At 35.4% G+C, this 22,841-nt stretch overlaps 1 protein-coding gene across 1 annotated transcript in view; it reads left to right on the forward strand.

Annotated features, from left to right (window-relative positions):
- The window catches only part of plrdgb (PITP-less RdgB-like protein), a 170,719-nt gene that overhangs the window by 3,918 nt on the left and 143,960 nt on the right, over window positions 1-22,841 (forward strand). The window lies entirely within an intron of this gene.

A 22,841-nucleotide genomic window follows, 5' to 3' on the forward strand; every position in this document is an offset into this window, starting at 1 on the left:
TTGAGAGCAGCATTTACATGAAATACATCTAAATATTGGTTGGTGTCTTCACAAAACAAACAAACGAAAATCTAATATTACAGCATTAAAATGAAATACTTTCATTTAGGGCTGGGCGATAATTCGATAATTACCACGATATATAATTTTTCGATAAAACGATAATGACAGTTCGATAATTGATCGATAATATTTACGCACTGTGCGTAACGCTGCGCAGGCATTTTGCAGCCTGCCCTTCCGGGTGCCGCACGCAGAATACAAGTTTACAGCCATACAGTGTTAGTTGCACTTGAGGGAGTAAGATAAAAATAAGGTAAAAAAGGTCACAGTCACAATCGTTGTTGACAAGAAACATCACTAGACTTGAGCTACATAGTTTTTTTAGTCCAACACAAAACAAAGCAACATGCACTGCAAACTGCGTAGACGACTTGTGCCATTAAAAGCAGGCAACACCACAAACCTGTTTCATTGTTTAAAACAATACCACCGTTATGAAGATGCTAAGAAATTACAGACCCAAACAAGTGTTGGTAAACCAGCCCAACTACCCAGCAGCGTTTCATGTCATCATTTTCGAAAGCCATGCCTCACGAGAAAAAAACCCCGAAAACAGAAGATGACAGACAACACAATCTCAATGAACACTTGATGCTTGCTGTAAACTACAGGCTGCATTATTTAAGGGCATTTGTTACGACATTTATAAGATCTTTTGTTGTCAAGCTTATGTTTCCTTTTTAATATTAAGATATTTGTTTTGTAATCTGTAATACCAATATTGTCCCTCATCAACGGTAAAAGAATCAGCCTTTATATATTTAAAGGACATAATCACTGAGGAGAAATCGGATGCTCAAGACAAAATCTTAAAAATAATGACATGTTAAAAATGCAGCAAATATATGACAGTTTACAACAGCAGTGGATCATTAATTAAGTTCTTATTTTGCAAGAAGCGAAGCGTCATCCATCCGCAGTTATATATATAATCATATATATATATATATGCAATCTTTTTGCAAAAAATTTTGTTATGTATTATGTGTAACTTAATTTTGATATATATTTTGTTGGTCAATTATCTACAGCATAAACAAGAAGAACGAATAACATCTGAGGTGAAGCGCTTTAAAACAAGTCCACTAGTTATATGCTTTAGCGCCAAAACAATCCATCAAACTGTTTTCACAGTTTCAGTTTTATTTGTTTAAAGAAGCAGTTTGAGCAGCATGAGCTGGACAGTCTTTAAAAGCTATTGCACTTATAGTATTCTTAGATTACCTTGGAGAGAGAGCTCAGAAGCTTGTTATGTGAATGGAGAGGCTCCCCGCATGTCTCGCCGTGATCAATAGTATCTGGATGCAGCCTTCATGATGCAAGCTGAGATTGCATCACTAAACGATGCAACATCAGACACAATGCACTCAAATGGAGCGAGTGACGTCACTGTGAGGGGTGGGGTTAGGGGTGGGGTTAGGTGAGCCTATTAAAAAGCATTGGATGCAGCTCAGATTGCACTGCACCGAGTCTGCAGCCAGACCCCCTCTCGCCATGATGCGCTATTTATAAAATGAGAGTCTGCATAGGTCTATTCGTGCCAGTTTGTCAAACAAAATTGGTTAAAACACCCGGGGATATAACAGAGATCTGCACATAACAGGGTTTTTTATGCATCCCGCAATATGCAGTGTCAAGAGGGTGACCCAATAAGTAAGGTAAACTGCACACACTTGATGTAATGCGTGGACGTGTCTCACAGCGCAAAGCATAACTAAACCTTTAAATGTCCACGCTTAATCAGTCATCAATAAGGTCTATCGATTAAAGCCTTATTGACAACAGATCATCAAGTAATCATTAGCATCCCTAAATAAAATATATTAAAGGATAATTCACCTTAAATTCACCTTTAAAAGGAGAGTTCATCCAAAACTGAAGATTCTGTTATCCTTGTTCCAAACTTGTTTTATTTTTTTTCTGATGTTGAACAATAATATCCAATAACTTGTATGTAATGTCTTTGGTTGTTTAAAACTTGAACAGTAAAAGCTGAATTAAGATTGTTCTTTTGTTTATTATCTTTTTAGGTATAATGTCAGACAGCTTAACATTTCACAAAATGTGTTAAATCAGTTGCACAAAGTGATTGGCATGCTGAAAATCTTATATAATTAATTGATAGATCCAAAGATTTGACATTTATCGTGATAATTATCGATATCGACTGATATGAAAAAAATGATCGTGATAAATTATTTTGCCATATCGCCCAGCTCTACTTTGATTATATGTTCAGGGAATTCATTGTACGTAAAGGCAAAATTCACCCAATCGGACAATGTTGTCATTGTTTCTGTCCGTTACTTGTCAAAAAAGAAGAAGACTCAAAAGAAAAGCCAGCAGCCACTGACGTCCATAATAGGAACAAAAAATACAATGGAAGTCAATGGGTGCTGCTTTTCAGCATTCTTCAAAATAATTAAAATAATAATAAATAAATAAATAAATTATTTTATACACCTGGTATACATACATAATCAAACCAATCATTATACTGTTATCTCCACATTAACATTCATCTGATTTCAAGAAAATTTGTCACATTGGATATTTCACTTTTAAAACACACATAAGTAGAAACGCAATAAAAATGTTGCTATAATGTTACTGTGAGCGTGGGCTACCTGGAAAATAATTGGCATGTTTCTGGCAAAAGCTAGTTTTTGGAATATGTTGCAGGAGTTTGATGCTGTGAACGTTCTGGAAAATTGGCCATTGCGTAATTTTGTAGGTTGTGAAATTTTGCATGCTGAAATCTTCACCAGTTCAAATCCTCTTCTTGGTCCATAGAGATTTATCTGAACATCTGAAGAAACAAACACAGATAAGCTGCTTAATTTTAGAAGGTGAAGTGGAATGTTAATGGTAAGCACTACTGTTTTTTCACGTTCAGTACTATATGCTGCTTGCTTTAAAGTAAACTACTTTGCAATATAAATTAATGTGACATGACCTGAATAATGGATTGTGCTATAATTTTATTTCAGAGAAAAAAGTGGAACATATTTCAAATTTATTTATACACAGCTCTAAACAGTGTGGGCGCTGACATTTCTTCTAGAAATATATGTATGAAATAAATGTATATATATATCATATGGTGGCTGCACTTAGATTCTTACTTAGATTTTTTGTCTTATTTCTAATATCTAAACATTTTTAAATCAAGAAGCATTTTCAAGACAAGCAAAACATACTTTTTCTACATACAGTCTTCTTTTATGAAATAATATGCCAAAATGAAAAGAGTTTTTTCCTAAAACAAGCAAAATAATCTGCCATTGGGGTAAGCAAAATAATCTTGTTTTTCCTTTTGACATTAGATTATTGTGATTACCCCATTGTCACATTCAAGAGTTCACCCTTAGCTGGTAATTGATAATAAAGTGTATTTGGCATGCTGTCCAGGGAGAGAGCACTGAGCTTAAAACATATTTGAGCCTGAGACTCCCTCCCATTTGAAGGGTGAGAGGGGAGTTTGAGCTCGGGTGGATCTCAAGAACTCCCCTGTTATAGGTGACAGGTTATGGATTACTGTGAAAATATACTGCTGGTTTGAGCTCGTCTATAGTGCCAGTTTGGTTTGTTCAATTCACCTATGTTGCATGTCTTTGGACTGTAAGAGGAAACCAGGGGAAATCACGCGAGAGAACATATAAACTCCGCACAGGAATGTTGGCTGGTCTGGTAAGGACTTTAACCAGTGATGTTGTGAGGCAAAAGTGCTAACCACTGGCCCACCATGCTGCCCTGTCGAGAAAGGGAGGAGGAGTAGGGGTTGAAGGGGGAATTTTTCAAATGAAGATACTGAGGTAAGAAATTCTGGTTAGGAATTAGGACTGATTGGTGGACTGTGTAAAGCTAATGCTGGACCAGCTGTGTTCAATCATAAGCATGCTCTCCGCTCGAAATTAGTTTATAAATAAACCACACTTATTTAGCTTGTTTTAAGGAAAAACTCAATTAATTTTGGCATATTATTTCTTAAAAGACAGTTTGTTTTGCTCGTCTAGAAAATGGTTCTGATTTAAGAATATTTAGATATTTGGACGCATGCATGTAAATTCTCGCTACACATGCAAATATAGAAAAGCAGACCACAATGGAAAGGTGTCGGAGGACCCCAACATTTGACGAACCTGACTGCTTTCTGTCTTTATTTGATATATATATAGCATAAAACTATATAATCAAAATTCAATTAAATTCAAGTTTATTTGTATAGCGCTTTTTGAAGTTTATTTATAAACTAATTTTAAGAGGATCAATTGCTTATGATTGACCACAGCTGGTCCTGCATTAGCTAACAAATGATTCACCAATCAGACGATTCCTAGATCACCATAAGAGTTTCATACCTCAGTTATCTTCGTTTTGAAGAATCTTCATTTTTGAAGATCGTTTGCGCTTCAAAAACACTTTAGCTTTAAAAAGGTTTGCACCATTAAACCTATCGATATGGAAAAGAACCAACAACAACTTCAGCTAGAGCCCCACTCTCCCCATGACTCCAGCCACAGCTCAGCTCCACCCAGCCCTGCCAGAACTACAAATCAAGCCTGAGGCCTCCACAAGACATTGCCGGCCCACCAGATCTTCCACCATTTAACTACAACACTGTCCAAAAATCTCCTTTATCCCCTTAAAGCCACCACTTATCTTCCCCAGCCTCATCCTACGCATCCACCATGTCCTCAACCCAAATCTTCAGCAAGATCTTGGTCCACGAACTCCACCAAATCTCTCAGACATCGGTATCCATGCTCCAAATCATTGCAAAGAAGCTGAACTCTTACCCCTTGCTTTTCTGATGTACCACCAGTGGGACATAGCATGCTTTAACTGAAACCTCGTAAAATATAGCGACTCCCCAACAAAGCATTCTATATATCTTTTGAAAGCTGAGACTCTCACAACTAATAATGATTCCAACCATTTTAAGACACACGATCACATCGAATACAATTAGTGTCCTCTATCGAACTGCTAACAACCAAAAAATCAACAAGAAACTAACCCTACAATCCTCCTGTTTGTCCACAGATCCATAACATCCCAACAACATAGGGTAACTAGACTGCAAATAGTCCAGGCAATCCAATTCAGTAAATATTTAGTCCACAACACATTAATACGTCAATAAACATCCACGAAATGCACTGCTATCCCTTCAAAGTAGTCACCGGAGCACGTTTGGTAGAGTAGCCTTTTTTCAGATGTATACATTACTGATATTTTGACAACTTTGCACTCTGGATTGACACTTCATTGAACCAATAGTTGGATCTAAGAAGTATCAAGAGCCATCAACATCCAAGGAGCTCCCAGGATGAAAAATGGTCCCGTCCTTTCATGATGGTTAAAAAAAAGGGAGGGAGCCCCTGGCTTGAGCTCATGGCATGGGCTCTCTCCCAAGACAGCATGCCAAACACGCTTTATATTTAATCATCAGCTCAGTGTGAACTCCTGAAATAATAATTATTGTTTCAAAGCAGCTTTACAAAATGCGAAGATTATTGCATTACAATCAGTTTAAGTTAAAGTTACAATTGAATATAAGTTATTATATACATAGTTAACCTGCAATTTTATTGCATATAGGTGATGTCTTTGTGTATATGTTTAATGAAGTGTATTAAGTGTATGTGTTGTCCTGGAAGTCCTCGATGGTTGGGATCATCCAGCCTGATCTCACAAGGAAACTTAAGTATTTTACGTTATGTCAGTTTTGTGGCTAATTCGTACAAATTAGTACGAGTTCAGTTGTATGAAAATGTACGATTTTAAAAAGGAGGTGTGGCACCTAACCCCACCCCTAACCCCAACCGTCACTGGGTGATGAGCAAATCGTACTAAATTGTACGAATTAGATCATACGAATTCATACGAATTAGCCACTTAATCAAAAAATTACGAACTGCCATGAGATTGCGTTGGATCATCTCTTAAAATAAACAAAACGCTCACTTATAAGATCTCAAATGGTTAGTGTCACCATATGCAAGTGCTTTCTTCACACACCGTGTTTGAACTCTCTCTGCCTTCATAATTTGAAGCAACTTTTTACTTGTAATTGAAGCATGAAAAAGCACTTTGTCAGTATATGCAAAAAATTCTGCTATTTCTCTATCGGACTCTATAATTCAGGTGTTAAAGCAACTTGTGCTTTTCTATCTTCATATTTATTAGAATCTACACTTAATACACACAGAAAATGGTTTAGGTATAATTTAAGTGTTTATGTTTACATGTTTAAGTGTATAATTTAAGTGCAATTATTGGTAAAAAGACATGTAATTGCTTTAAATGACTGTGAGAGGATGTGATGTGATAGAAAGATAAATGGTGAAAAAGTCTGTGAGGGAAATCTGGCTTCGCAGCAGCATCGTAACCTCAGTTTTGAGATTCTGTCAAAGCCTCTGCAAACTTCAGAGATTATCCAGGGCTCCAGAAAACCATATGATGATGGCATCTGCTATGGTTGTCTTTACAATGTGTTGAAGCAACAACAACAACAACAACAACAACAACAACAACAACAACAACAACAACAACAACAAAAACAACAACAACAGAAAATTCTAGTCTATAGTGTTTTTTATGTTATGACTGTGATAACCAATAAATATTTATTACTAAAATTTGGTACTAGAAGTATAATAAAAATTAAACATAGGTTTTAATAATTTAGCTTCAATTAAAATAAGCCATAATGGTATTTATGGTATTAAATATTAAATCCGATTGCTATTATAATGATTAACATTAAGACATTAAGTAACTTACAGTTGAAGTCAGAATTATTAGCCCCCTGTTTATTTTTTCCCCCAATTTGTTTAAAGGAGAGAAGATTTTTTCAACACATTTCTAAACATAATAGTACTCATTTCTAATCACTGATTTATTTGATCTTTGCCATGATGACAGTAAATAATATTTTTCAAGACACTTCTATACAGCTTATAGTGACATTTAAAGGCTTAACATGGTTAATTAGGCTAACTAGGCAGGTTAGGGTAATTAGGCAAGTTATTGTATAACGATGGTTTGCTCTGTATCGAAAAAAAAATAGCTTAAAGGGGCTAATAATTTTGACCTTAAAATGGTACATAAAGAATAAAAACTGCTTTTATTTTAGCCGAAATAAAACAAATAAGACTTTCCCCGGAAGAAAAAATATTATCAGACACACTGTGAAAATTTCCGTGCTCTATTAAACATAATTTGGGAAATATTAAAAAAATAAAAAAAAAATCAAAGATGGCTAATAATTCTGACTGTACGTGTAAAAACTGAGAAAACAGGCATGCACAGTAAGTATAAACTACCAACCAATATCTGTAATATTGGCAGATGGTATAATATTGCACGATATTACAATATGGTGTACAATAATAAAATGTAATGTAATATTGTATAATAAAAATATAAACTCCTGTAATATGTTTACTAAAAATATTTGAACAATAAATGGTAACTAACACAAAATATACAACATTTCTGCTGAAATACTAAAATAAATTTATGATATTTTCTCGGACTACTGACATAAATCTTCATTTGCTAGGGTGAGAGGGTTTGTTTTTGTTCATGTTTTCTTTACAAGTCAGTGTCAAGGCTGTTTACTATGATTTAAAGCACCTTAAGCAGAGAGTCATTTGGGCTTCCAATATAAGCTCTCACCACATAATCTTCACGCAGAGCTGTTCAAATTGGACTGGGAGATGTGGTCGAAACCAGCCTGTCCAGTTTTATCCAGCAGGTCCTCAAATAAACAAGTCATGCTGTTTTGTCCTCTTCTGGAGTGTCTGGCTTTTGTTGTTTTCCATGTGCGAAATAAAATGGTTGCACGTCTAAAACTACAACTTTACACAGAAAAAAATTGAAAAACTAAAAAAATGGTTGCTGCTTCAACCAGGTGATTAAGGGAAACTATTTCTACATGTGAAATCATAACTCTCACTTTACAAAAGTAGGAAGTCTATTGATTAGATACAATCAAATGATCACATTAGATCAAATTAAAAGTAGCTTTCACAATGTGACATCGTGCGCAATGCTGATTTTTTTGCCAGTTTCAGCTATGGCTGCATGATATTGTAAAAATCTAACATTGCAATATTTTGTTATTCTGCTATATACTGTATAATGTGATATAAGTATAATTTCACCAGATGACTTGAATATGTCTATTTGGAAAAAAATCCCTAATTTTAGATGGATTGGGATGATTCCGCAGGGAGTGCATCTGCATAAAATCTAATAAACAAATTAAATAGATAAATACAATAAAGAAAATGTTACATTTGAAATAAACAGTATTTTATTGTTTTCCAAGTCAAGCAGTATTCAGAAACAGTAATTAAATGATAAAAATTCAAATAACTCAATAAAATATTTTTTTATTAAAGTTATTTACGGTACTTATGACTGAATGCTTTTAAAACCCTCATACAGTCACAGGCCTCAAAAACACATGCAAATAATACATTATAATACAGCCTCAACATTGCAAATCCTGCGACCAAATCCTGCACAACCTTGTTTAAATAGAAAATGCATTTGCACCTATGCACATGCAAGTTTGAAAAGGAGGTGTGTTAAGGAGCATTTTTGAATATAACTGAAATAGACCGCACCATTAACCAACTAAAAGCTGATCTGAGTCAATGGTGCAGTTTTTTGTTTAATATTTACTGATTGGGCTAGTAATATGTGCCTATAGGAAGGTTCTTACATGTTTCTTATGCTTATTGCACAAACATCTGAAATATGAAAAAGGAAACTGTTAAAATGCAAATGATTATTATTACACAGCAACAATGCTGATTTTTGTCTTGTTTCTAATCCAGATATCTAAAAATTCTTAAATCAAGAAGCATTTTCTTTAAGAAAAAATATTGTCTTGTTTAATATAAATATAAAAATAAATATATAGCCTATAACGGGTCCTTATATGAGAAATATGTTGTCTTAATGAGGAAAATATGTAGCTGTTTTTGGGTCAGTGTATCTTTTGGTCATTGGATTTTCATTTTAGAAACAGATATTGAAGTTCAAAAACTAATATTGAAAGCATGCATGATCAAGACAGTTGAACAACTGGTTTCCTAGCTGATCTTCTTCTCAGATTAGAAAGTTTATTGTTTTAGTGCCTGACAATTCTCATGGTCTTGCCTATTGGAATTTCATAACACTTCTCAAGGTCTGATATTACGGAGAGATTTAGCCATCCTTACACTCTCAGAACACAGCATAACTCATTATTAATCAATAAAGCACAGCTTTGTAGACCTGTGGTGGCCATCCTTAAAATAACAAAAGTCATGTGCATAGAAGGTTAAAATAGAGCCTCAAAGCTTTTGAATTTATATAGCAGCTTTATATGAGAAACATTGAAATTGAAATCTAAAGCAACTGAACAGCTAATGGAGCTAAAGTAATGTGTTGGGGGCTCTGACATAGAAATGTGTTTCATCATTCAAAAACATGAAATGAAAGGGAGTGGAATTTAAAAAAACCCTCAAGATGTGAGGATGTGAGATGTGAGTGCAACTCTCAAACTTCTCTATCTAATGCCTATTTACAGAGACAAATTATGGAAGAGGACTGCAGTGGAATTTAAAAAATACATTTGAAGAAGCACTTTGTGATGCTAGACTAATGCTAACTCACACTGCAATCGCCAACCTGATTTCACCAAGTTGGACATGTTCCTGGATTAACATCTATGTTGATCTTGGAACAACATTCCAATCAGCCAATCAGAATTAAAGGATACATATACCGTTTATGTTAAGTTCTGGCCTATAATTAGGTTTATGCACTTCTACATGATTGTTATCCAACTATTATTGCCCTCTGATTTTGGAAATAATGTACTGTTATGGTTGGGTTTAGGGGTAGGGAACAGGTATGGATTATATTTTCAAACAAAAATTATATTCTAGGATCAACATAGATGTTAATCCAGGATCACATGTTACCTGGCAAAATCATGATGTGTGCACTGCAATGGTTAGTTTAAAAAGTTAGGAAACATGTTCTCTCTTCTTATAAATTTCAATGTAATTGCTATACCATTGTGTTCGCATTAGGCATGGGCTGGTATAAGATTTTGATGGTATAATATCCTTGGATAAAAATATCACAATTATTTTACAACTTGAAAAGGCATCATAGGTAAAGTAAACCAATGCACTGCTCAGAACCATAGCATGCTTGGATGTTAGGTCATTTGCGATTTGTTTTTCAACTTGCAGGAACGATATAGCAGAAACCTTTAGTGGTTTTAATATCGTGACTTTTCAACACAATCTCATGGCAATTCATCACTTTTTGATTTAGTGGCTAATTCGTATGAATTCGTACGATCTAATTCGCACAATTTAGTACGATTTGCTCATCCCCCAATGACGGTTGGGTTTAGAGGTGGGGTTAGGTGCCACGCCTGCTTTTTAAAATCGTACAATTTCGTACGACTGAACTCGTACGAATTAGCCACTAAACTGACAAAACCTACAATACTTACGTTTTCTCGTGAGATCAGGCTGGACTTTTTCAAACCGCAGTAACCCATGAAAACAGTTATCGCATGCTGAATGTTTATATTTGTAGGTGACAGAATTAAGGTCATTATCAATGGAATGACATCAACTCCATTAAGAGCTGGATATTTCACAATCATTTTCCATTTCAGCAGTACAGCTTGAATACGTATATATGGGAATTTATATTACAGGTGTAAACCTACACTAGTCTCACTGTTCAGTTCGGTTACGATTATCATGCCATCGATTCGGTTCAATTCGATATCTATGCACCGACAATTTTTATATTTTCTTCACAGCACAGCAATTGTATTAAAATGCATAAATATATTTATATTAATATACTATTTGTAATACAATTTTGTCCTTTAATACAAACAGTCAGATATATAAACTATACCTTTAAAAACTCAAGTACATGCACAGAACAGCATGAGCATTTATAGCAAATAAACAAATATAAATATCCACTTGCTTTCTGAGGCTTCTCTATAGCGAGTTCTCACACCGCTATGACTGGTCACGTGCTCAACAGAAAGGGCTACGATTAGTTCTAATGCTCTGCCGCTGTTCATCGATGAGTGACACTGATAAACGGCAGTGCTAATCATTCAAATCTGATCTATCATAGAGGCGGAGGAGAAATCCCGCTATGCAGACAAGCTTGTGTCTGTATCCAGGAGTATCACTGTAACAGCTGAAAGGAGAGGAAACTTGACCTCACAACAGCAGGTCAAAGGTCCACAGCGAGAGAGAGAAATGGATTTTACTTTGTTTCTCCATATGTCTCCATATAGTGAAACAGGGGCTTCTGCTGTAAGTGTCAGTAAAAGAATCAGTTTTTGCGTTCTCAATTAGTTGGAGCATTTTAAATACTCGCGCTCGCCTCTCTCGTCATAGTATTCTACCGTGACATAGCGTATATAAGATAATTGACATCAGAACACAATAACCGGTTATGACTATTACTGAACCGATACCGAATTGTCCGCGTCTTCAACGCGCTGCACCGAAGAAACAATTAATTTTGACACCTCTAATCTATATTGTAGCTTAGGTAAGGATCTAGTTTGTATTAAGATCACTCTTTTCAAAGAAGCCCATTTTGCTATTTCTTTGTTCTTTTGAAAGCGAAAGTATAATTTCTTGTGTATAATGCCCTGCAGTGATGTGAGGAACTTTATAATACAGTAAAAAATACTTTAATAAGGTGACGCAGTGGCACAGTAGGTAGTGCTGTCGCCTCACAGCAAGAAGGTCGCTGGTTCAAGCCTCGGCTGGGTCAGTTGGCGTTTCTGTGTGGAGTTTGCATGTTCTCCCTAAATAAAAAAAATCTTCCACATATCTTAGAAACGGTTTTACAGAAATTTTTGGCAGTTTTAAAACCTTGACTTTTCCAAACCACGGTATACCTGTTATTGCCCCCTGCCTAATCATCACAATAGTGACTTCATACAAACCATTACAGGGAATCAACAGTAATTTATGAACATTTACAGTATTTTATGGATGATGTAACAAGATTCCAGATGACTTTGGAAAAGAAATTAGTGCATCAAAAAGGGAAAGATGACTGCAAATTTGGAGGAAATGATTGGAAATTCTATTAGGATTGTTCTGCTAACAAATCCTTTGTGCTTGTCTGAATGATTTTCATATGAATCAATTTATTTTTACTTGGGTTTTCTGAGTAACAAAAGCATCCCTTGAAAATAGTTCAGCCTTTACTCTGTTTAATAACAGACTTGATTTTGTGAACTCAGGCTGTGAAATATCTATGTTTTTAGGATTATAGTTGTTGGTTATTAGTGGAAGCTTTAGGGCATCAGCCCTCAGTGGCTGCTGCTTTCTCAGAGCGCCAGCAGGGATGAGTGTTACTGATACTGGGGTGGAGATTTAGACACCTCTGTCCACAGCAGGATCCAGACAAGCCGCACATCCAGACTTCTATCTGTCTGATCAGAGACTGATCCTTTGTGTCAGGACTGCATGTGGCAGACAGCAGGTAGACATAACAGCAAGGACACATCTGCCACAAAAAACACTGAAGACAACAGTGCTGGAGAATTGCAGAAAGCTAGAAAACAAGAACGGAAGTGACAGATATAGTCCACTGAGAGGTCAGCCTCTTCTAAATCCATCCTTTCTTTTGGTTCAAGCAGTCTGTCAGACTACATCTCTTTATTATCGCAGTATTGCTTTAGCTTGAGTTTGCCTGTTGCTAATATTATCTTTTGGAGGATTCAAGGGTGGCGTGGTGCTGTACCTCCTTACATCGGAAATGCAATTTTTCCAGTGTGCAGTGTTGTTTCAATGTCAACCCCTGCCCTTGAATTGCTGTGTAAAGCAGTCAACATCGGTAAAAAATGCAAAACGCAGAGCAGAGCTGTTTTTTGCATTTGTAGTACAAATTCTGCCATTGGCTCTGTAGGATGCATTTTAATAAGGAAATGTCAAATGAAATGAATTCAGTTTTAGAGTTTCAGCCCAGTGGGAGATAGACGTCCAATTTTCTGCCAGCATATGGTGAAAAACAACTAGTGTGGGCGAATTAACAAAGAAATAATCAACAAATGCAATTCAAGCCTTTCGGTTCAGTGCTAGACAGGTTTTCTAAGGAATTAAAATAAATCTGTCTGGGCTAGAATCTATGAGAGATATAAGAGAAACAACAACTGCCTATTGTGCAAAAATAAAGGCCTCAATGTCGAGGAACTACTGTAGTACCAACAGCAAAAGATACTAGAGAACACAGTCAAAGCTTTTAACAAAACTTGGCACAATATATGGAGCCAACATTGTTTAAAGTGGCTGTTATTTTAAAGGAACTAGTGATGTGTCGGTCTTGAACAATTCGTTCGTTTTGAACAAATCTTTCATGTGACTCGAGGATGATGAGTCCTCTCGGGGACAGATTCATTCATTCGTGTATGCGTACTTTATAGATTAGTTAATTTTTCGAGTTCTCTATCGAGTTTGAGTCATTCATACATAACGTAAAGACAGAAGCTAATCATATGCATTTTAAGCCAGAAAACGATTTCATCCATTCACTTCTTAAGTCTTTGGTTTTGAGTCATCTCTTTACATACTGTCACGTGATGAACGAACGACCCAAAAACCCGAAGACTTGAAAGGTGGAGTAATCATGGGTGTTTCTGGCTTAGACTGTACACATTGGTTAAGCTTAGATGGGACTGTCAGTGTCAGGTGAGTGAACGACTCAAATTTGAAAACATGCCAGAAGTGGTGAGCAGAGCTTATCATTGATAAAACACCAGGTAAACAATGAAGGATTGTTTTCTCTTTCTTAGTCGCATTGCATTGTACTGTATTCTAGTTATGACTTGTTATTATGTTATTTTGGCAAATTGAATGAAATGAATAAAATGACTCGAAAAAAGATTTGTTCTTCTCGATAAACGAGACTCAAAGGCCAGACACAGTAAAATGTAAAAAGTCATTAAAAAGTTTGCATCACCAAAAGGAATTTGAATAAGAGTCCTGACTGACTGAATGAGATCTGTCTACCAGAATGAATAAATAAACAGGAAGTAGAAAGTGTTCACAAAACAAAATATGATAGTGAGTGTTTTTTGTTGTTAATTAAACTACTGCGGTGATCCTCAACCCCCGCGCCGCAGACCGGTACCGGTCTGTTGATCAGTAGGTACCGGGCCGCACAAAAAATCATTAATTATTTGCGTGTTATTTATTATCTGAGTCTGAAAGATCTTTTATTTTGAAAAATCTTTTATTTTGAAAAATGACCATATTCTCTCGGTTACATCTTGATCATTTGAATGGCAAAATATAACCCACAAGCTAGCAAAATGAGTAAGAGCAGAAGTCTTTGAAAAGTTTCTTTGTATAAAGTCCCAGTGAAGGACCCACGGACTGCCAAGGAACGGATCCACAACCCATTTGTCAACAAATCAATAATAATAATAATAATAATAATAATAATAATAATAATAATAATAATAATAATAACGACCTTTATTTAATAAGGTAAGTCAGTTGAGAACCAGTTCTCATTTACAATAACGACCTGGCCAAGAGCTGTCCAATGAGGAAATTTGAGGAGGAAACTCATCATGTGGTAAATTTCTTTTAAAAACGAAATATTTTGTTCTATTAGTATTTACAACTAAATGAAGATTAGTAAAAGCGCGTTGGATGTTTAAAAAACTGGCTCAGGTCTGGTGAATCAACAATGTCTGTACAAGAAGATTAACTGCTGGAGATCACAAATGATGGTGGTCGTTCATATATTGCATCTTTTCCGCATTTGTCATTTTCAATAGAGGCACGCACCTTGTGTGTGCATATTGGGAGCGACGTGTGGAAGCGGTGTGGCGCAGTCCGTTGAAAACATCTATAGAATGCCTTGAGCCCATCGCAAGTCACGTAACAAGAACTGACCTGTCAGCTTCATACAGTGCATCCGGAAAGTATTCATAGCTCTTCACTTTTTCCACTTTTTTTTTTTATGTTACAGCCTTATTCCAAAATGGATTAAATTAATTTATTTCCTCAATATTCTACACACAATACCCCATAATGACAATGTGAAAAAATATTTTTTGAAATTGTTGCAAATTTATTAAAAATAAAAAAGCTGAAAAATCACATGTACATCTGCAGCCTTTACAGTGAAGCTCTAAATTGAGCTCAGGTACATTCTGTTTCCACTGATCATTCTTGAGATGTTTCAGCAGTTTAATTGGAGTTCACCTGTGGTCAATTCAGGTTAAATTCAGGCCATCATAAATTGTGAAAATAACCCATTGGAAAAGGTTGTTGTGACTACAACTAATTTCTTTTAGCCAATGCAAACAATTATTTTTCATGAGTCCAACATCCAGCTGTGCAAGAAAACATACAATATGACATAAGAGAAGTAACCTTTTGCTACTGTATTGTTTTTAAATAGAAAAAGACATTGTGCATGTGACTTTTATACTAAATTTTGGACCTTTTTCTTGAAACAAAAAGTGATTGATAAAAGGTGTGAAGCACCAAAAAGTGGCCCATATTATAATTAATTTAAATACTAATTTGGCTATTGTTGTTGTTATCCATGATTTTGAGGCTATAAAATCGTAAAGCTTTACATTATTGTTATTAATATTATTTTTGTGTTTAAAATTTGTATCATTCAAATGGCCAAATTCTGACTGGGTAAAATTGAATGTTCAAGCCAGTTAGTTATTTGCCTAATAAATGACAATTTTTAAATTTAAAACTTTAACAATTGTATTTTAAAAGTAAGTATTTATTCATATTTCTTTATTCTAATTCTTTAGGAAATAGTTTTGGTACATCAAAAAATGTGGTTATGATGACCACCCGATAAGCTAATTCTGCTAAAAATAGTGCTTAAAAGGTCACTAAAATGCAGTATTTAAATCTCATAATAACATAGAAAATGAGGCGAATAACTGCAAAAGGGGCACTTTTTGAGAAAAAAGAACCATCCCTTTCTACGTACAATCAATCACGCCTAGGCCGCGGTAAAATTGTCAAGCGTTGACCGGTCTGAGGTGATAAAAAGGTTGAGAATTGTACTGTTGCTGTGTTCCTCCAGTTACTTCTCACAACTAAAGACGTCACTTGTTGATCTGAACATGAGTGCTCTTTTGTGATTTCAGTTTGAATTAGGCACGACAATTCTTATGTGCTATTTTCCTTATAATTGAATATTGTGATGTGGCTGGTGCCTTTATCATCAAGTGCTAATGTTGGCACATAATTAAATAAACTTTTATTATATCACTAAGACAACCATCACACAAACTGGGGAAAAGTAGAAACATTCAATAATATTTGTCTCTTATTAACAAAAATTAACTAATGTTTGGTAATTTCAACATGCAGGATGAGTCTATTAGCTTCATTACTGCACACATTTATGCAACATCAACTCAATGAGTAATAAGTGTAAAGCACGTTTTGCTACATTCCCTGTTGTTTTATTCTGGCACTATGCTCTTTTCCTATCTACAGTAGCAGGCTGTATTTGTTCTGAATTCGCTCGTTTTTCATTAGAAGTATTGGACTGGGGCTGAGTGCAGATTGTGCTACACGGTCAAAGGGTATCTGATAATGTTTTCCTCAAGCATCTAAAAGCCCTTGGCTTCAGGAGCTCCAGAGAGTCCTTGAGAAAAGAGATTTAAAAGGAAAAATGTAGTTGAGGATGGTTAAAGCACTGGGGGAAAAAGCAGAGCAGCACTAGAGAGGTCAGACAAAGATGAAGGTTCAAATACGGCCATCACAGGACTGCAGGGTCAGAGGGAGCTACTGAACCAAGCATATATATGGCTGGATATTTTATGAGGTCTTGCTCACCCATTACAAGCCTCATTTGAAAAGAAGCAAGACGCAGAAACCATCTGCTTATCTGATTTCGATTGGAATGATGATTATTGTGAAAAACGCTATACAAATAAACTTGAATTGAATTGACCACATGAATCTATCTAGAGCAGAGACATTAGTAGGCTTAATCAAAGAATCACTCAGGGCTTAAAGAGTTAGCTAGTTCACCTAAAATGAAAATTATCCAGTGATTTACTCACCCTCAAGGAATCCTATATGTACAGTTGAAGTCAGAATTATTAGCCTCCTTTTTGTCTTTTTTTAATATTTCCCAAATGATGTTTAACAGAGCAAAGACATTTTCACAGTATGTCTGATAATATTTTTTCTTCTGGAGAAAGTCTTATTTGTTTTATTTCGGCTAGAATAAAAGCAGTTTTAAATTTTTTACAAATAATTTTAAGGTCAATATTATTAGCCCCTTTAAGCAATTTTTTTCGACAGTCTATATCAAACCATCATTATACAATAACTTGCCTGATTACCCTAACCTGCCTAGTTACCCTAATTAACCTAGTTAAGCCTTTAAATGTCACTTTAAGCTGTATAGAAGTGTCTTGAAAAATATCTAGTAAAATATTATTTAATGTCATCATGGCAAAGATAAAATAAATCAGTTATTAGAAATGACTTATTAAAACTATTATGTTTAGACTATAAGACTTCATGTAATATAGGACTATAAGACTTCAACTGTATATCAAAGTTTTTTGAAAACTATATATGGCTTGGGCGACGCAGTGGCGCAGTAGGTAGTGCTGTCGCTGAGTTTGCATGTTCCCCCTACATTCGCGTGGTTTTTCCTCCGGGTGTTCCGGTTTCCCCCTATAGTCCAAAGACATGTGGTACAGGTGAATTGGGTAGGCTAAATTGTCCGTAGTGTATGAGTGTGTATGGATGTTTCCCAGAGATGGGTTGCGGCTGGAAGGGCATCCGCTGCGTAGAACATGTGCTGGATAAGTTGGCGGTTCATTCCGCTGTGGCGACCCCGGATTAATTAAGGGACTTTGATGATTTGGCTTGTCCAGCTGTACAATGGCAAAGGTGGCTATTTTAAAATCCAAAATAAGTTCAATTAAGAGCATCCATCTATAATAAAAGCTGCCTCATAGGGCTATGAGGGGGTGAATAAAAGAAATTCACTTCTGTAGTGAACCCTTGCATTTTTGTTAGAAAAATATCCATAATTAAATCATTATAAACTGTTTTGTGTAACTTCCAGCAGGTGGTGGCTGTCGTCGTCTTCTCCATCTCTTGTGTATTTTTTATGATGGACTGCTATTAAAAACACAGTAATCTTTTGCCCTTGTAGAGCTTGAAAGGCTAAGATAATAAGGTGCTGTGACTCTTTTATGCTTAACTCTTTTAAAGCATTAAAATGCCATAATATGTTTGCAGATATTTAAGTATCAGGCTATGTACGTAAATATACTTGTTTATCTGAGAAACAATGCTAATGTTTGTTATTCTCCTTTGAAATGTGCATTCTGTGATAGAATATCTGTCTTTGTAATGGCCTCTATAAACCGGCTCCTGCCAGTTTACCCAATTATATTTTCAGCACCCTGGTTTGCCTTGGTGAAACACGCTGCATATAGGTCGAAAATGCGACCTCTGGGGGACAATAGCAGCCTCTGAAATAAGGCATGGATTCAGAGTTAAAAAAAAATTAAAAAGAAATTAAAATTAAATGGTCTAAATTAGAATTAAAAAAGAAATGGTCTGATGTAAAGGTGTACAATTTTATAACGTCTTTAGTAGCGTGAGTGGCGTAGCTCATAAATCGCATGGCAATGTGTTTTGACACGTTTGATCATGGACTCGGTTCGAACCCAGCGTCTCATGAACTCATTCTTTTTTTTCCCCCCACTACATATCAGATTTTGCCTACTCTTCATCACGAGGAAGACAAGTAGGAATCATTAATAAGTGTGTGTATTATGTTAAGCGCATTTGAGCATCACATATTATTTGCACATTTATTGAATAGAAATGTTTCTAATTCCTCCAAATTCGTCTTCAGATGGCGCCTTTATAGCAGTGTGCGTGCAGTCAATCGCTCCTGAAATGATCATTGTCATAGTACCTTATGATGTTGTTCAGCCACAAGAAATAGAAATTTCTAAAATAGAGATTTCCAAAATAGAAATTTCAGGTGATAGTTAGGACAACATATTTCTTTTATTGCGTCATTGCATGTAGTTATGACGATAGTCAGGCATGCTCACTCCTGCTGGTGTTGTCAATCTGGGAAACTACATTTTCCCAGAAGGAGTGGCCGGGTGAAAAAGGGTTTTAAATTAGGGGTGCAATACATAAATTAACCACTTGGTGTCAGTCTTAAAAACTGCACTTTTAAATAATTTCGACTGGATTTGTCTGACTGAATATACCTCATACTGTATACATGCCTTGAGGGTGAATAAATCATGACATAATTTTCAATTTTGAGTGAACTAAACCTTTAATAGAGACTTTTATAGTTTTTGTAGCAAGTTAACTGAATTAAAAATGTTATTAACTTTAAATTAATTATTATTGTTAGCTCAGTTCATGTAAAGAATAAACTGTACGCACATTTGCTAATTTAAATTGCACATTTCAAACAGAGATGGCGACAAAGAGGGAATATGTATGGATTTCAGCTTTTTTTTCTTCAGCCCGCTATTTTGATTAATTCCTTCCTAGGAGCTGTCCTGAAATCCATTATAAAACCAAACGAAGCACAAAAACTTACACTAATAAGTCTATTTAGGGGTTTTGTTGCACTGTTTGTTTAGGTGACATGCTTTAATCTACATGTTGAAATTTATGTATATTTTGATGTATCATACATGACATGTTTTTACTGCAAAATGCAGGCACAATGTTATGCAGCACATAAATTTGCATAAGCAGCCCTTCTTATCTAATATTCAACACATAAAATTAACCTATTTTCAAACAGTATGTAAAAGACAGTTAGAGCATAAATATACATAACGTATTCCAATCTCAGTTTTTAGCCTCTGTAAATCTCAGAGTAGAAGCTTAGAAGCTGAGTAGAAACTAACACATTGTGAAAAGACAAGGTTTATGGATGATTTATGGTGTATCTAAATCAAATCTGCTTTCTACCCATGGTTCTTTGCACAGTTGTTTTAGAGATGGATTTTTCATTTTGCACTTGTTGGGACCATGCAGTTGTTTGCAACACTATCACTCTGAATTCTGCTTGAGCTGCAGTGACAGCTGGTTGTCAACATTTCTGCTTTTCACTTTCAGTCAGTTTTAGTGGTGGATTTCTTTAGGACCATGTGACAGTACTCGAGTAGTGATGCTAAACATTTACATTTGCCATCAAAGGAAAAAGGAACATTTAGAAAACTGTTTATTTTAAATTGCAACAATATTTGCCATTTTTAACATATTTTTGAGAGAAAAACACTTGGTGAGAGCTGGTATGCAAAATATGGATGTGATAAAGACAGAATTCTGTTGCTGTTTGCTTTGAAAGGTTATGTTTGATGCACCAGCTCAAATGTATTCCAGTCAATGTTTGAATTGTATTTATCCTCAGACAAAGTTGGTGAAATAACTATTGATTCTGAAGATCAATTTTGCAATCACCTTTTAATCTGACCTCGGCATGTAATTCACATTAATGCATGGAATGATCATTTAAAGCAGAGGAAATGCATTCCTGAGATACTCTTCATCAATGTAGCCATATAACTGGGCTGTATTGAAATTGGGAAGGCTAATTAAATGCTAAAGTCACAGTTTTGTTTCAGCTCTTGTTGGTGCCAGGGAAGTTTTGAAAGCAACCGAAATTACCTTAAAAACACTTAAATGAATTATAGAGTGAGATATATAACAATAACAAACAAACAAACAAACAAACAAACAAACAAACAAACAAACAAACAAACAAACAAACAAACAAATCATTATTCCTTAACACTACTGGACAACCAACCAACCAACCAACCATTAAAACTAACCAAAGAAACAAACTAACAAATTAGTATTCATTAATACTAGAATACTGGATAACTAACCATCCAACCAACCAAACAAACGAACTAACAAATCATTATTCATTAACACTCGAACTACAACCAACCAAGCAACCAACCAAGCAACCAACCAACCAACCAAACAAACAAACAAACAAACAAACAAACAAACAAACAAACAAACAAACAAACAAACTAGCAAATCATTATTCTTTAACACTAAAACTACTGCACAACCAACCAACCAATCTAACTAACAAATCATTATTCATTAACACTAGAACTACAACCAATCAACCATCCCCAACCAACCAACCAAACTAGCAAATCATTATTCATTAACACTAGAATACCGTACAATCAAGCAACCAACCAACCTAACGTATCAATATTCATTAACGCTAGAACTACTGGACAACCAACCAACCAACCAACCAAAGAAACAAACTAACAAATCATTATTTACTAACTAGAACTACAACCAACAAACCAACCAAACTAACAAATCATTATTCATTAACACTAGAAAACTGCACAATCAACCAACCAACCAACCAACCAAATAACAAATCATTATTCATTAACACTAGAACTACTGAACAATCAAGCAAGCAAGCAAGCAAGCAACCAACCAACCAACCTAACGAATAAATATTCATTAACGCAAGAAGTACTGGACAACCAACCAACCAACCAAAGAAACAAACTAACAAATCATTATTCATTAACACTAGAACTACAACCAACCAACCAGCCAACCAATCACACACCCAACCAACCAATAAACCAACCAAACTAACTAATAATTATTCATTTACACTAGAATACTGGACAACCAACCAACCAACCAACCAAACAAACAAACAAACAAACTAACAAATCATTATCCATTATTCATTAAATTATAACTATTGGGCAATCAACCAACCAACCAACCAACCAACCAACCAACCTAATGAATCAGTATTCATTAACGTTAGAATTACTGGACAACTAACCAACCAACCAAACTAACAAATCATTTTTTTCATTAACACTAGAACTACAACCAACCAACCGAACAAAGAAACTAACAAATCATTATTCATCAACACTAGAACTACAACCAACCAACCAACCAACCAACTAACCAACTAACTAACTAACTAACTAACTAACTAACTAACTAACTAACTAACTAACTAACTAACTAACTTACTAACGAACGAACGAACGAACGAACGAACGAACGAACGCACGCACGCACGCACGCACGCACGCACGCACGCACGCACGCACGCACGCACGCACGCACGCACGCACGCACGAACGAACGAACGAACGAACGAACGAACGAACGAACGAACGAACGAACAAACAAACAAACAAACAAACAAACAAACAAACAAACTAACTAACTAACTAACAAATCATTATTCATTAACACTAGCATACTGGACAACAACCAGCCAATCAGCCAACCAACCAAACAAATGAACAAATCATTATTCATTAACACTAGAACTACTGAACAACCAACCAACCAACCAACCAACCAACCAACCGAACAAACAAAGAAACTAACAAATACAACCAACCAAACTAACTAACTAACTAACTAACTAACTAACTGACTGACTAACTGACTAACTAACTAACCATTATTCATTAACACTAGCATACTGGACAACAACCAGCCAATCAGCCAATCAGCCAACTAACCAACCAAACAAACTAACAAATCATTATTCATAAACACTAGAACTACTGAACAACCAACCAACCAACCTAACAAATCATTATTCATTAAAACCAGCCAGCCAGCCATAAAAACAAAAATCTTACTGAACTAAAGCTTTTGAAACTT

Source organism: Danio aesculapii, chromosome 21 (genome assembly GCF_903798145.1).
Source record: "Danio aesculapii chromosome 21, fDanAes4.1, whole genome shotgun sequence".
NCBI classification, from domain to species: domain Eukaryota; kingdom Metazoa; phylum Chordata; class Actinopteri; order Cypriniformes; family Danionidae; genus Danio; species Danio aesculapii.